Below are 16,507 nucleotides of genomic sequence, written 5' to 3' on the forward strand. Positions count from 1 at the left end.
ATTGTTCGAATTTACAATGGCACTGAAAAAGTGACTTATGACCGTTTCTCACACTTACGACCATTGCAGCATCCCTGTGGTCACATGATCAAAATTCAGAAACTTGGCAACTGACTGATATTTATGGCAGTTGCAATGTCCCAGGGTCATGTGACCCCTTTTGTGACCTTCTGACAAGCAAAGTCAAGTATGAATTACTGTCTCAATCTGTCAGCTGGAATTAACCTCTTCAGTTAAAGTTTCACTCGTCAAATAATGAGGACAATTCCTAAGATACCAAGAATTCATTGGTAATAGATTACCAGAATGAAATAACTACCCCATTGTAATAGCATCTTCGTAACCTCCCTAGGGTTAGATATTTCCTGGTTTTACCATTAAAATCATAGATTACATTATAATGTGACAGATTTCCTTTGTCAGGAAACCATTCCTAATAATTAGGCAAAATTGTAACAATTTTAGTAATTCTACCTTAATATTCCTAATTATGAAATGTGCTATTATCATTATGGACATAGTTCTTAGTTGATGATTTTTACATATGGAGAAATGATGTTTCATACATGGATGTTATAAAAATGGTCTTATTTATTTTAAAATAAATTTAAGTTAATTTAGAAGTTGGTTGATAGTTCCTTTTGAAAGCAAATCTTTTTTAAAAAAATAAATAAACCTTTATTTTAAAATAAATCTTATTTATTTTTTCAGGCACGTTAATTCCCACTTTAGTGGACATAGGTTTGCAGTAGTGAAACCAGAACTGCCTAAACAATTCTAGAGCCGGAGACTGATTTCCTGGGAGAAGTCTGTATTTATTCTAGATGATAAGTGAATAATGTATTAAAAATGCCACTAATGTTGTTCACTTCAGTTTCATAAATCTATATATTTCTAACATAATCATTGTTAACTCTTTCAGGCCATTTGTGGCCTCATCTTAGAAATTCAAAACAGTGAAGATGGAAGTAGCTGAGGAGGGTGCGAAGACCTTGATCCATGCCTGGGTGAGAGATTTAGGTTGCTCAATAGATATTGAGAGGTGGAGTGAAATTTGGGTTAAGAATATTAAGTTAATACAGTCAATAGCATATAAAGAAAATATATATAAAATAGTATATCGTTGGCATTTATTGCCGGTCAGGCTCGCCAAAATGTTTCCGGGAACATCCCCAACCTGTTGGAAATGTGGTATCAAAGAAGGCACATATTTCTACCAATGGTGGACCTGTTGAGAGGCTATGAATTTCTGGAAGAATATTCAGAAATGGCTAAGTGAGATGTTGGGATACCATATAAAATTGTGTCCTGAGGTATTTTTATTGGGGATAAGACCACAAAATATAAACAGAACTGCGTGGTACTTGTTGTTACATATAACCACTGCTGCAAGATTGGCATGGGCCCAATATTGAAAGATGGATGTTAGCTCACCCAACCAAACAGTAATTCAGAAAATATTGAACTGTGCGGAATCAGATCGACTTACTATGATGTTAAGGGGACGAGGGGACACAGATTACTATTTGTCTTGGAGTCAATGGTACAATTGGATGTCAACAAGAGTTATTAATTGAATCTTATTACTTGCTATATGCAATGATTTTTCCTTTCTTGTTGGTTGCTTTCTTATATGTAACGGGACAGCCTTATTTCCTCCTTGTAATGTGATGTAAACCGCTATTGACTTAATGTTTGCTTGATACACAAATAAACAAAATAAAAAAAAAAACAACAACAGTGAAGATTTATCTGTTCCAGCTTGCACAGGAGCGGGGCATGTTATAATTGAAAGTAGGGTTCATAGGCACATGATATATGGTGAGGGTGAAGGTTCATTCTCCAAGCTTATGGGTTGGTTTTTGAATGTTTTGTTACCAGGCTAGATAACATCTTCAGTGGAGTTTAAGGGATGTCAGTGTCAGTGTTCTTCTGTTTATAAAGGCTTAAGGTGAAGGTCTTGTGATGGGTCAGGTGTGAGTCCTCAGGTGACCCATATATATGGTAAATGGATTGGGGAGAGTTATCCTTTTTTAATTTTGTTACATTTATATGTACTTGAATTTGGTGCTTTCATCCTTTTTTTGATTTTGTCACTTTTATACATACTTGAATTTTAACTTAACACTCATAGCTGCCCAGAGCTTCTGGGAATGGGCAGCCTACAAGAAAATCTTGTTGAAAATCTGTTTGTATGGGCTTTATATTTAGCAAGCAATTTCTATGTTATTGAAAGCTAACCAGTTAGCATTTATGAATGCACATTGTTATCATGCATTAATTTTTAGAACTGAATCCTATCCCATCTTATTTGATAGACAGTAAGTTGATGTCTAGGACTGCCAAAGCAGTATTCTCAGAACTAGACAAGCATTGCTCAAGGGTTCCTGTGGATGAATGAGGCAATGGTGACAGGCAGAGAGATTTAGATTACTTAGGCACTGGGCCATTTTTGGGTAATCAGAATCTGCACAAGAGAGATGGGCTATATTTGAACTGAAAGGGAATATAACAAAAGTGCCAGAGAGTTAAGTTGATCCTTGGAAAAGTTGAAATGCATTTGGCAGCATCCGGTTTGGAAAGGTGTCAGGCATTTTAGAAAATACTATAAAGGATAGGACCTATGTTGGAAATAGGTTAGTCGGTAGTCAAGTATAAATTCCACAAATAAGTAAGTTAGTAAGTAAGTGAATCAATAGGCGATCATAACCATACCACTATTACAGTTCTTGCAAGTATACCAGAAGCACCTAGTTGGCCTCTTGTAAGGGGAGAAGAGAAGTTGGACAAAGATGGGCCTTGGGCTGATCCTACAGGACTGTTTTTACCTTCTTTTTTTTAAAGTTTTATTGATTTTCTAGTTTTACATTTAAGTATTTAAAAAGCAATGTGGTGGCTGGGTTAATCAATAATTCAATAACATACAAGTGTCTTTAGTACAAACCTCAAACTACCACATTAAAAATTTCCTCTCTTTTCCCCTTAGTATTTACTGTCTCATGTTTAAGCTAATACAATTCTTATATCAATTAAGTAAAAATAACATTGTTACATTTATCAATGACCAAAGTTTTCTTTATTTCAATTTATAATATACAATATATAATTTAGTATTCAAAGTACACATCTTGTCTATTTGAGTATATTCTATTTTAATTAATAACATAACATCCCCACTAATATATCCAAAGCCCAATTTTCTTCAGCCTTATTCTAGCTTTCTTTCTTTGCCAACTCGCCTTCTATGTCCTTGCTTTTAAATCATCAAATAGATCTCCCTCTGTTATTGTATATATTATTTGAAATAAAAGACACCATCCAATTGCCATTCTTTTTGAAGGACTAAGAAATCGTCTCTCTATTATTCCATCTCCCCATAGTTGTCCTGGAATGTTTATCTTCCCTTCAGTCTGTTCTTCTTATTGCTCTTCAGATTTCTTCTGGTTTATATAGAAAGTCTTTTCCATTTTCATTGTTATCAGTTCCTTTTGTGGGTTTTCCATTAACTGTATTTGTTGGTCCATTGAATCCTCTATCATAGTGTTTGATTGTTCCACTTCTTCTATTGTGTTCTGCATAGTTGATTCTTTAATTGTAGTCAAAGTTAGGGTTTGAATATCTAGGCTGACATCTTGTTCTTTTCTATAGTGTCATATTTTGTCAGAAGCTGTAAGAATAGTTTAATGAATTGCTTTCAACATAGATAGAATCTGTTCCTGATCTTCATCCATATTCTCTTAGTGGTGTATTAAATTAAAAGGTTTACAATCAGGGGATGAAAATAATTTTATCACTGGGTATAGAATAGGGATAAAAAATCTTTTGGTCCCCAAATTTTAGAAACATATAAATCCAGTTAAAATAAGGTTATTCTTTGAACATTTTAAACTCCCCTGGATAGTCAGTTGCCGCTGCTCTTAGAGAGTGGGATAGGATTTCCCTTCCCTCTCTCAACAGAGGAAAAATACTTTGAGCAGCTTATACATGTAGAAAAGATACTTAGGATTGAAGAGAGGTTCAGATCTCACCCAGTCTCATCTACACTGCTTTGTAGGTGCCTGGTGGTAAGCTTGACTTTAGCTGTCTGCAGCCTAGTGATGGGCCATATTTCTATGGCCAGTCTTTCATCTGCTGGTTTGGAGGACTGCCCTGGATCAAGCGGAAGGGCTGCCTCCCTCCCACATTCAAGCAGGGATCCTCTCCTTGCTTGTCACCCCTACAGGGTGACTTTTGACCCTTTCCAGGGTCCCCCAGCGGTGCAAAATCGAATGCAAAAGACAGAGCTTGCCTTCCAGCAGCCACAGCGGCAAACCCAAGTCACCTGGACTGTTTTTACCTTCTGTCAGCTTGAATGGCTGTAATAAAAGGTAGAAGAATTTTGGGAGAAATCACTAGTAATCCAAAACAATGGTGGGGCTATGGTAAGGTAATGTGTTATATGATTTCTTTCCACAGTTGGTACAGAGATAGTAGACTCAAGAGCTGCCTCCTCTGCCCATCTTCATCTGAAGACTCTGCTAATAAGGGAAACATATGGACACATATAAATGAAGTTAGGCCAGAACTTCTTTCTGATAAGTGGATAGAAAAAGATCAGAAAGATCAGGGCACAATCTCTCTTAGCATACAAGATGATCAGATCATGCCTATAGGTAAGTGTGAAACTGCTAAAGAAATGGGGGAAGTCTTACCTAAGTGGCATGAAAGAGCTAATTAAGTAATAAACTGTATTTAATTAGAAAGCTATACCAAACCAGGCTGATAAAAGACCAGAATATGCAGGATTACATAATCCCTGAAAGGTATAGGAGAAGAAATAAAATATTTTCATGTTGCAGCACTACTGTATTACTTAGCGGTTTACCAGAAAGTTATGAAACAATTGTCACAGCACTTGATGCACATCCAGATGATGAGCTAACATTGAAATATATGTTAAGGGCAAGAGTAAAACAGAGAGCATTAATAGTGACAGTGCTTCTGTTGCAGAGTCTGCTTTAAAGACAAAAATAGAAATAAAAACATGTGAATGCTTTGTGTATAAGAAAAAGGGTCATTTAAAAGCAGATTGCCAAATCTAGAAAACTAGAATACATAAACTGCAAAAAGCCAAAAGTGTGAAGGAAGAAGTTGATTTTTCTTCGGATAATGAATATATCTTTCAATCCAAAATTGCACCTTTGAAAGCATGGTGTGCTAATTCAGGAGCTATGAGTCATATGACAAATGACAGAAATTTCTTTACTCCCCTTGACCAGAGTAAAACAGAAAAAAATCACTACAGCTAATGGGCAAATAATAAAATCAGAAGGAATAGAAGATTGGTTTTCTTTACTGTCCTATTTCTCAGAATATCACCAGAAAGATACTTGTGAAAAATGTTCTGTATGTACCTGCTCTTGAAACTAATCTTTTGTCGGTGGAGAAGCTCACAAAACAAGGCAATGTAAAGGGGACAGTTCTGTCATCACTAAAGAAGATATCTTACTTGCAAAGGCTAAAATTACAGATAAACTGTATCAGCTGAACTGGAATCAGGTAGTTAATACTGCCAAGGAGGAAAAAAGCATTCAAGTTGCATTCACACATGGCACACATAACTTGGACACAGAAGTCCTGTTATAATAAATAAATTAATTGAGAAAGACTATCCAAGTGGAATAAAAGAAGATACCAGGCCACAGGAGGTTTCAATCAGGAGATACACCAGAAGCAATAAAGGCATCCCAGCCAAATGTCTGTCCTACATTGCTTGTGAAGAATTAAAACCCAGAGACAGGAAGGAGAATTCAAAAGAGACTGCAGCTGCCACTCTGGTCCCCCAGCCCTGATGGAGCCAGAGATGGAGCCCCAGCAGCTCCAGTGCCAGTTCTTCAGAGAGCCAAGGGCAAAGCCGCAGCAGCAGTGGACAGCCTGGACAGCAAGAAGAAGAAGAAAAAAAAGGACAAGAAGAATTATAAGAAACAGGAAACATAACTAAGATAAAAAAATGGGACTGTTATAAGGAGTAGTTGTGGAGTAGGGGTGTTGGAATACATGTTAGCATGTATTTTGTATTGCAACAACTACATAATTATTCAGCCAGCAGATGGCAGTATTTAGTTTGCATTTATGGTTATAATCTATTGTTCTCTATGCTCAGAGAAGAGTTTCCTGTGACAATTGAAACCATTAAGCAGCAAAAAACATGGTGACTGTACACTTTATACTTGATCAGTATGGCTATGTAACCATCCTCTGCTACCAATCTGGATGGCTATACTGTATAATAACCTTCTGCTACAATTTTTATAGAATAAAAGAATTTTTATAGAAGAAAACAGAATTTTCTAATAACATCAAGCCTTATTATATTCAGTCAAATGAATATGCTGTCAAAGCCCAGTAATTTATGTTATAATAAGAAATATTACCCTGAATGGTGAAATACAAAGAAACAATTCCTGCTAAAAAGAAACAGAATAAAATGGGGAGATGTTTATGATTAAAAACAATTCATAATGAAAACTTCTACCAAATGGTAAATGAGATGGACTCAATTTATTGCAAGCTTTGTTTTTTTTTTATTATATAAGAAGCTCCAACATATGCTGCCTATTTGGAAAACTGTTTTCAAAATTTGATTTCAGATTTTTTTTTTTTTGAACTCAAGATAATATACTTAATTGCTATATTTAAATTATATGATGGGAAAGTACTATTAGAAAAATAGGAAAAGATCTTCGAGTTAAACTACATAAACAAACTGGCTTGGCCAACGTTAGACAGCATTGGACCATGCATGAAAAAATTGCCAACAGATATGATTGCATTAGCAAATACGAAAATAAGTTTTCTTGTAATCATCCAATATTATAAGTATGCCTGCCAGGTTCCTGTTTATAATAGCTTTTGGTAATCCTTTAATTTATTTCTTGCATTATATACCGACAAGATCAGCAGTTGGAATATTGTTCTCCCTGCACCTTTTTGTGATGACTGGTAATTTTAAGAGTTTTCAGTTGGCAATTTTAGCCTGCTTTTTCTGTGGTTCTGCCATGCACCTAAAGCAATCTGGCAAACTCAGTCCAGCCTGCCTTGCATGGTCATGGGAGAGGAAAGGAATTAAGAGTGTTGACTGGAAGAAAAAGGGAAGTGCTTGGAGTTGAGAATGAATATGCTTAATCCAGGTGTGGAAAATAATGTTTGCAATGGACTCTATGAGATCCAAAAGTGAACCAAGACTGGGCTGAACATTTCAAGGAGGAAGGTTCAACTTTGTTGGTGAATCTCTATTGCTCAAGGTGAACAAGAGACTGAGGGGAGATTCTTCTCTCTTTATACATGCACACATCTTATTTTCTTTTTCTTTCATGCTGAATTTACTAAATGCTGTACCTCGAGGAAGGAGAACAGTGTAGCACAGTGATGGCGAACCTTTTAGAGACCGAGTGCCCAAACTGCAACCCAAAACCCACTTATGTATTGTCGGGTGCTGGGTGGGCATGGCCCATTGGGTGGGTGTGGCCCATTGGGTGGGTGTGGCCCAGTGGGTGGGCGTGGCTGCGGTGGTAATGGCAGACTGGGTGGGACAATCAATTCCAACTTTGCGATATCTTTTTTTTCCCTGCAAGAAGTTGAAATTGATTGATTGAACCTTTTTTTTATTTGCATCGGGGGCCTAAAGTGAAAAGGTTTTATAAAACCCAGCTGAAGGCCTAGGACTGGGGTGACATTGCACGTGCCCACAGACAGGGCTCTGTGTGCCACCTGTGGCACCCGTGCCATAGGTTCGCCACCAGAGGTGTAGCGGGTAGAAATTATATCTACTCGTTACGGTTCCATTTATGCATTTTCCCTAATATTCTACAACTACTGTTTTCTAGGTGGTGTGCAAATCAATTGAAAACATATAATACTGGCATTCTCGGTTTCTCCAATGTGGCACTTATTGGGCCAAGAGAATATTTGAAACCTATAAAAATTCTCTACCCACTGATTTGTGTTTTAATAAATTAATAGCTTACCATAGGTAATGTTTTGTCATCAATTATTTTGTCTGACTGTCAAGTCATCAAGGCAAGTGGGGCTGCTTAAGATTGGCCACCATACAAGATAAGGAAGATTCAGATTAGAAGGGAACTCTTCTTAATTGTGGCCCCTGCACCATGGAATACATTGCACTTGGGAAAGTGTTCAGTGCTGTCCTTCAGGAATTTGCTTAGAAATTATATTTTTACCCAGGATTTCAACAATTTTAAGGCCTAGTTAAGATGAAAGGTAGCCATTTATTTTTATAGTTATTACTGGTGTGTATTATTCTACAATAAGATTGCTTTTGTAGAATATTTTGTGCATCACCCAGATTTAGGGCAGTATAAAATTGTGTTCAAATAAATACATTTTTTAAAAAAGTGAAGCAAGCAAGCTCTAAAGCAAAATGCATTGTTTCTGTTTATAAAAAGAACTCTGGACCTCATATGCAATTTTAGACAATAAAAATATGTTAGGTGGTTGTTGTGTAATGCTTTGTTTAGAAAAGTGTTCACTATCCAGAAACCCCCCCCATAAAATTAAGCTAGGAGTTGCAAATAGGGTTATAGACAGTTGTGTATAGCAATGATGATAGGGATTTACTAGGACTGTGAATCCAACAGTTGCTTCCAACTCTTTGTGACTCAGTGGATATAATTCTACCACAAGTTATTGTCAGTAACTACTTATCTGAGTTCTTGTAATCGTGCCTCCCATGACATCTATGCTGTTATATTTTTTAATATAAAATATAATATGCTCTCTGGCCAATGAAGCTGGCATCCCCTGAACTAAATAGTTCAAAGGATGAAAATATGCTATGCACCTGTCTTACCCTAATAATGCCCACTAAAAATTGTATACCAAATGTCATAAAGATCAACTTTTTGCTGCTGCTGCTCTAATTTATAATGTGTAGAGGGTGCGCCGACCCTCTGGAATGAGTTGCCTCCGGAGCTGCGGATGGCCCCCCGACCTTTGGTCCTTTCGCCGTGACCTGAAGATATGAATGTTTCAACAATCGGGACTGGACTGACTTTGGCTTTAAATTTGGTTTTATGGGGTTAAATTACTATGTATTGAAGATATCTACTGTTTAATTCTTTTTTAAATTTTGTATTTTCATGTTCTTTTTTTTAGTTTTTATTGTTGTGAGCCACCCTGAGTCCTTAGGGAGAAGGGCGGCATATAAATATAATCAATCAATCAATCAATCAATCAATCAATCAATGAGCTTGAGGGACACAAAGAAGAGCTGCTATGAAGGCAATGATCAGATCAGAGAAGCTTGAGCCCAGACCAAGAAAATAATGTGAGAAAACAACTCAGAGAAGCCCCTCCCTAGTTCACATGAAGATAAAGTGACTTGCAAGATTCTGTTACTATAGCTGTGTTAGGAAACTGCCAGCTAGGCTAGAAGGAGGGGTCAAGCAAGGGACTAGCTTGGAGTTATTGTGCAGCTGCTAACAGCATAACCTGGCCTCCCCCAAGATCCATGAAGCCTTGTGTGGTCGTTCCCAGGGGAAGGCAATCAATTCTTGTAAGGATGTCTGACAAACAATAAAGTTACTGACTTTGGATATTCATGAAAGGTGATAGTTGCTTGTTCCTCACAAGCCGTTGCAATAAAAATAGTCCCAAACTATATGGTATTAATTTCTTAGTCTGATCCACTTTGTTGGGCTGGCGTATCACCTGCTAATTTCTTTTTTTTTTTATTGAAAAGTTTTACAGTACATTTTATCTTTAACAATCCCCCCTCCCCCCACCCCTACCTAACCCTCCCTATCCCTCCCCCCCATTCCCCCTCCTCCCCACTTCCCAGAGCTAAGTACAAGGTATAAAAACAAAGAACAATCATAAACATCCATATGCTAAAATGCTAGCTCATATAAAATGACTACAAGCAATACTAATGTTACATATAAAAAGAAAAAAAAAAAGAAAAAAGAAAAAAGAAAAGAAAACTTATTCAAATGCTAAGTGAAACTTTTTAGTCCCATATTTGTTCTGAATATAATCAATCCACTTTTTCCACTCCATAATATAACGTTCTTGAGAATGATCTTTCAAGTAAGCCGAGATCTTTGCCATTTCCGCCAGGTCAGAAACCTTTAGAGTCCATTCTTCTATAGTCGGCAGTTCCTCCTTTTTCCACTATTGACCTATTAAGAGTCTTGCTGCTGTAATTAAATTCAACATCAACTTAATGTCCACAACAGTAGCATCTGTAATTATGCCCAGCAAAAACAATTGCGGACAAAACTTTATCCTTTGCTTAAAGATCTTTTGCATATTCCACCAAATTTTTATCCAAAAAGCCTTAACCTTTTTGCAGGTCCACCATATATGAAAATACGTTGCATCTTCACCACCACATCTCCAACATTTAGGTTGATAATTCGGATACATGGTTGCAAGCTTTTTAGGATCTAAATGCCATCTATAAAACATTTTATAAAAGTTCTCTCTTAAGTTTTGAGCTTGCGTGAATTTTACGTTCCTCACCCAGATCTTTTCCCAAGTGTCCATTGTAATAACTTCTTGAATATTCTGGGCCCATTTTATCATGCAGTCTTTAACAAGTTCTGTTTCTGAGTCAATATCTATCAATGCAAGATAAATCCGTTTAATATGTGCTGGACCCTGATTTCTAATTTGCTTTATCAAATTTTCATCAGTCATTGAGAAACCAATTTTCTGGTCTTCTTTCCACCTGGTACGTAATTGAGTATATTGGAACCAAGTTTGAACGATCTTCTCATCTCGCAAGAAATTGTACGGCTTCAAACACCAGACGTTCCTTTCCAAACTTAAGATCTCCTTATACATAGTCACATCATGTTTGAAGCCTACATTTATGTTTTCTATTGCATGTTTCGGGATTGCCCACAACGGCATCTTGCAATCTAACTTATGTCTATACTTCTTCCAAACTCTCAACAATGCCTGTCTTAAAATATGCACTTTAAATACATTATCTACCTTCTTATCATACAACAAATATGCATGCCAGCCAAATAACAAGTCGTGGCCCTCAAGATTTAATAATCTCCCTTGTGTCAAATTAATCCAATCACTTATTCCTGACAACGCAGCAGCTTCATAATATAATTTAAGATTAGGCATTTTAAGACCACCTCTTTCACGAGTATCCTGCATAATCTTAAGTTTAACTCATGGCCTTTTCCCTGCCCACACAAATTTATTGATACCCCGTTGCCATTCTTCCAAATTAGAGTCTTTTTTAAGAATCGGTATCATTTGGAATAAAAATAAAAATTTAGGCAGGACATTCATTTTCACTGCTGCAATTCTTCCCAGTAAAGACAATTGCAATTTTTCCCAACTCTCCAATTCTTTTTGAATTTTTCCCCATAACTTATCATAATTATTTTTATATAACTTTGCATTTGAGGGTGACAAATACACCCCCAAATATTTGACCCTTTTAACAATCTCAAATCCAGTTAATCCTTCTAAAAGGGCCTTTTGCGGTGTTGTCATGTTTTTGGCCAAAATTTTTGTTTTTTGTACATTAACCTTAAATCCAGAAACCTTCCCATATTGCATTATTATCTCCATCAGGTCCACAACAGAGTTTTCTGGCTGAGTCACCGTAACAACCAGATCGTCTGCAAACGCCCTCAGTTTATAATCCTGATCTCTAATTTGAATACCCTTAATTTTTTCCGAGTTCCGTATTTTTATCAATAATATCTCCAATGTTAAAACAAATAATAAAGGTGATAACGGACACCCTTTATTTATTTATTTTTTATTTATTTTTGTTTTAATTCCATTTATATCCCGCCCTTCTCCGAAGACTCAGGGCGGCTTTACAAGCTTAGCAATAGCCTTCATTCTATGTATATGCCTGCTTATTAGGGCTTTCACACATACCCCCAAGCGGCATTATTACAAAGTCAGCTTAATTGCCCCCAACAATCTGGGTCCTCATTTTACCTACCTCGGAAGGATGGAAGGCTGAGTCAACCTTGAGCCTGGTGGGATGCGAACCTGCACTAATTGCCCGCAGCTGGTGTCAGTCAGACTATTGTTAACTATTATTCGGGCAGTTTGTTTTTGATATAATGCCCTAATTGGTTGTAAAAATTTATCCCCAAAATTCATTTTATCTAAAACTTTCATCAAAAATTGCCAATTCAATTGATCAAAAGCTTTTTCAGCATCTAAAAAAATTAGCGCCGCAGGGATCTGTTTGTTCCTTTCCAAAAACTCCACCACATCAACTATATGCCTCACATTATTTTTCATTTGTCTACCACTAATAAACCCAGTTTGATCCCCATGAATCATCTGTTGCAAAACCCTCATCAGTCTATTAGCTAACACCTTAGCAAATATCTTGTAGTCTGTATTTAAAAGTGATATTGGTCTGTAGTTTTTTACTTGAGTAGCATCCTGATCTTCCTTCGGAATCAAAGAAATAAAAGCAGTTCTCCAAGACAGAGGCACCTTTCCCCCCCTCTGAATTGTCTGAAACAATTCCCTTAATGGCTTTATCAGCTCCAATTGTAAATGTTTGTAGTAGATCACAGTCAGACCATCCGTACCTGGCGCTTTATCCAACTTCAATTCCTTAATTGCTATAAAAATTTCTTCTTCTGTTATCAATTAATTAATCTCCTCCTTTTGTTCTTGTGTAAGAACCAGGATGCTAGCATTCTTCAAATATACATCAATATCTGTTTCATTAATCTTCTCCTTAACATATAGTTTAGAATAAAAATCCACAAAGGCTTCCTTAATAAGATCCTGTTGAAACACAACCTTTCCTTTGTATTCAATTTTATCTATATTAGAAGCCCTTTGTTTTTTCCTTAACCTGTAGGCTAGCCACCTACCTGCTTTATTGGCATTGCAAAAAGTATTATGCCTAGCAAACCGTAAGTTAGTTGCCACCTGATCAGCCATCAACTTATCAAATTGTCCTCTTAGCAGTTTAATGACCTCCTTAATCTTCGCATCCGATGGATTCAAAATTAGGGCCTTTTCTTTTTCCCTAATTTCATTCTCCAGTTCTTTCCTTCTAACTTCCAAATTACGTCTATATTTATTGTTCATATATATTAACACCCCTCTCATATAAGCTTTGCTAGCATCCCAAACCATGTCCATAGAGGTATCCTTGTTCATATTAATTTCAAAAAAATCCTTCATCTGCTTTTTACATTCTTCCACATTTCTCTGGTTTCTAAACAAATTCTCATTTACGCGCCAGGAGCGCCTATCTCTATTGTCCTTGTTGATCTCCAACCAAACTGGACTATGGTCAGATATAGTTCTTGCACAAATCTTTACCTTCTTAGTCCTAGAAAAGAGGTCATTAGTCAGTAATATAAAATCAATCCTAGAAAAAGATTGATGTCTATCAGAAAAAAAAGTATAATCCTTTTCATGTATGTGTGTATCTCGCCAAATGTCTCGCAGTTCCAGGTCATCCTTCATTTCAAAAAAAGATTTAGGCAGTTTAGCATGACTCGGGGCACGCTTAAAGAAACCAGATTGATCCAGCTGTACATCAAGGACACCATTCCAATCTCCCATAAAAATAAAAGATTTATAATCCAACTGGGTAATCTTTGTATGTAATAAACTAAAAAAATCAGTTTGTTGTTGATTAGGAGCATACAGTCCAACTAAAAGCGGTTTTTTGCCTTCTAACAGCAAATCTATCATAACATATCTTCCTTGTTTATCTATTTCAATTAGTTCTGCTGTCACAGTACTCTTGACATAGATAACCACTCCATTTTTCTTATTAATTGCAGAAGCAATACATTGCATGCCCAGCCTTGAATTCAACAGATACTTTTGGTCCATAACCCTAATATGCGTTTCTTGCAAAAAGATAACATCAGTCTTAAATTGTTTTAAATATTGAAAAACTTTCTTTCTCTTCTGTGGTGAATTTAATCCATTAACATTCCAGGTTAGGAACTTAGTTGCCATTCTTGGCATCCCAAAGCTTCTGGAGCACGTCTTCCAGGACCCCTTTAACTTCCTTAGGCCGCGCCCCTCCCACAGCTTCACTGTAAGTACGCTTTGGAGGTTCCATAACTTTCTGCTGATCTTGTTCTTGCTCTTGTCTCACTTGTCTTGAAGCGGCACACGTCATCCTCTGCTCTCCAGCAGCTGCCGATGAAACTGTAATTTGATCCCCTCCAGCACCATTCTCCTCTGTCTGTGTTCCATCAGCATCTTGAGGCTTTCCCTCGCCATATCCCTTTACAGCTTCCAGAAGTGATAGAGGGATTGCTTTTAAAACTTTGCTGTAAAAATCACGTGCCTGAGCCACTGTAACCAGACGGTGTCTTTTACCTTCGTGCATCACCACCATGCCCACTGGGATCTCCCATCTAAACTTGATGTCACATTTCTTAAGTTCCTGTGCTAGGAAGGCAAAATCTTTCCTTCTCCTTAAAATCTTTGGAGGAATCTCTTTTAAAACCAGAACTTCTTGCTCAGCAACCACAAACTTAGTGTCATAAGCAACTTGAATAACTTCATCCCTAATTGCTCTCTTTGTAAAGTAAACCACCACATCTTTAGGTAACTTCCTCTGCCTTGCAATCCATGAGTTCACACGAAAGATTTTATCTATACTTCCCTCAATTTCAGCTGCTGATTGGCCCAGTACCACTTCCAAAGCCTCGGAGATCAGCTGCTTTAAATCTTCTTTAGGATTCTCTTTTAAGCCCCTGATTCAGATAGCAAACTCCATCTGATGGTACTGGACCAGACTCAAGTCTCCATCCATTTTATCCCTTATATTTTCATTCTCTAATACTTTTACTTCTAATATAGAGTTCTTTTGACTAAGATCCTCCACTTTTTCATCCAAACTTTGCACACATACAGCCACACTTTCAATTGTAGACAAGATATCTGCCCTCATTGCTCTAAACTTCTCTTCCAACTTCTCTTCCATTTTTCTCCTCCAATTTCTCCTCCAGCTTTTCCATCATATCTGACATTAATTGTGTTTCCTTTTCAAAGGCATCCTGTAAATCCTTAAGAGTCAGTGCCGGAGCAGGTGTGGGAGGGAGCAAAACTTGCAACAAAGTCTGTTGCACCGGGGAAGCCCCCACACTCCGAAGAACTTTAGAGGCTTTCGTCGCCATCTTCCCCCACTTTCACTTGTTGCACACTTTCACTTTTAATCCATAAAATCCGTTGAGCTAGAGAGTAAAGATAAAAGTCCACTTCACCTTGACCTCCTGTACCGCTCTGCCTGCGTCTTGATACTCAAGAGTCCTTTCTTCTGGCAGGAGTGGTTGCTAACGCTTGGCTCTGCTCCAAAAATCACGGAGCAGAGACGCTGCGCAGCCCGGAGCAAACCCAGGCTTCGGGGGGGCTCGATCCTTCAGCCGCCCAAACTTAAGGCTCAGGCGGCCCCGGAGAGCTCAACCCCTACCTGGGGCCTCACCCCCTCCTCTTCTCCCAGGGAGGGGGCTTCCGAATCACCTAAACAGCTGATCGGCACTGTTTTCGATGATTCAACAAAGCTGCGGAGCGGACAGCCCGGAGACGGCTGTCTTCAGCGTCGCGTCGCCACCGGAAGTCCCATCACCTGCTAATTTCATATAAGAGCCTTGGTGGAGCAGTGGGCTAATGCCTCCTTAAGTAACACCAGCTGCCTGCAATTAGTGCAGGTTCGCATCCCACCAGGCTCAAGGTTGTCTCAGCCTTCCATCCTTCCGACGTAGGTAAAATGAGGACCCAGATTGTTGGGGGCAATTAAGCTGACTTTGTAATAATGCCGCTTGTGGTGTGTGTGAAAGCCCTAATAAGCAGGCATATACCGTATATACTTGAGTATAAGCCGAATTTTTCAGCCCACTTTTTGGGCTGAAAAATTCCACTTCGGCTTATACTCCAGTCAACAAAAAAACTTACCGAGGACTTGTGCGCGGCCGAGGCTTTGGTGCTTCCGGGATCGCGCGCACCTCTCCCAAGCCACCGCCGTCCAAGACCTGCCGTCCGAGACCTGCCTCCCCAAACCTCCCCAGGTCTCCGTTCCTCCTGCCGAAGTTTGGGGAGGTTTGGGCGCCTCCCCAAACCTCCCCAGGTCTCCGTTCCTCCGCGCAGACCTGCCGACGTTTGGGGAGGTTTGGGCGCCTCCCCAAACCTCCCCAGGTCTCCGTTCCTCCTGCCGAAGTTTGGGGAGGTTTGGGCGCCTCCCCAAACCTCCCCAGGTCTCCGTTCCTCCGCGCAGACCTGCCGACGTTTGGGGAGGTTTGGGCACCTCCCCAAACCTCCCCAGGTCTCCGTTCCTCCGCGCAGACCTGCCGACATTTGGGGAGGTTTGGGCGCCTCCCCAAACCTCCCCAGGTCTCCGTTCCTCCTGCCGAGGAACGTCGGCAGGTCTGCGCGGAGGAACGGAGACCTGGGGAGGTTTGGGGAGGCGCCCAAACCTCCCCAAACTTCGGCAGGTCTGCGCGGAGGAACGGAGACCTGGGGAGGTTTG

Source organism: Vipera ursinii (genome assembly GCF_947247035.1).
Source record: "Vipera ursinii genome assembly, chromosome: 3".
NCBI lineage: Eukaryota > Metazoa > Chordata > Lepidosauria > Squamata > Viperidae > Vipera > Vipera ursinii.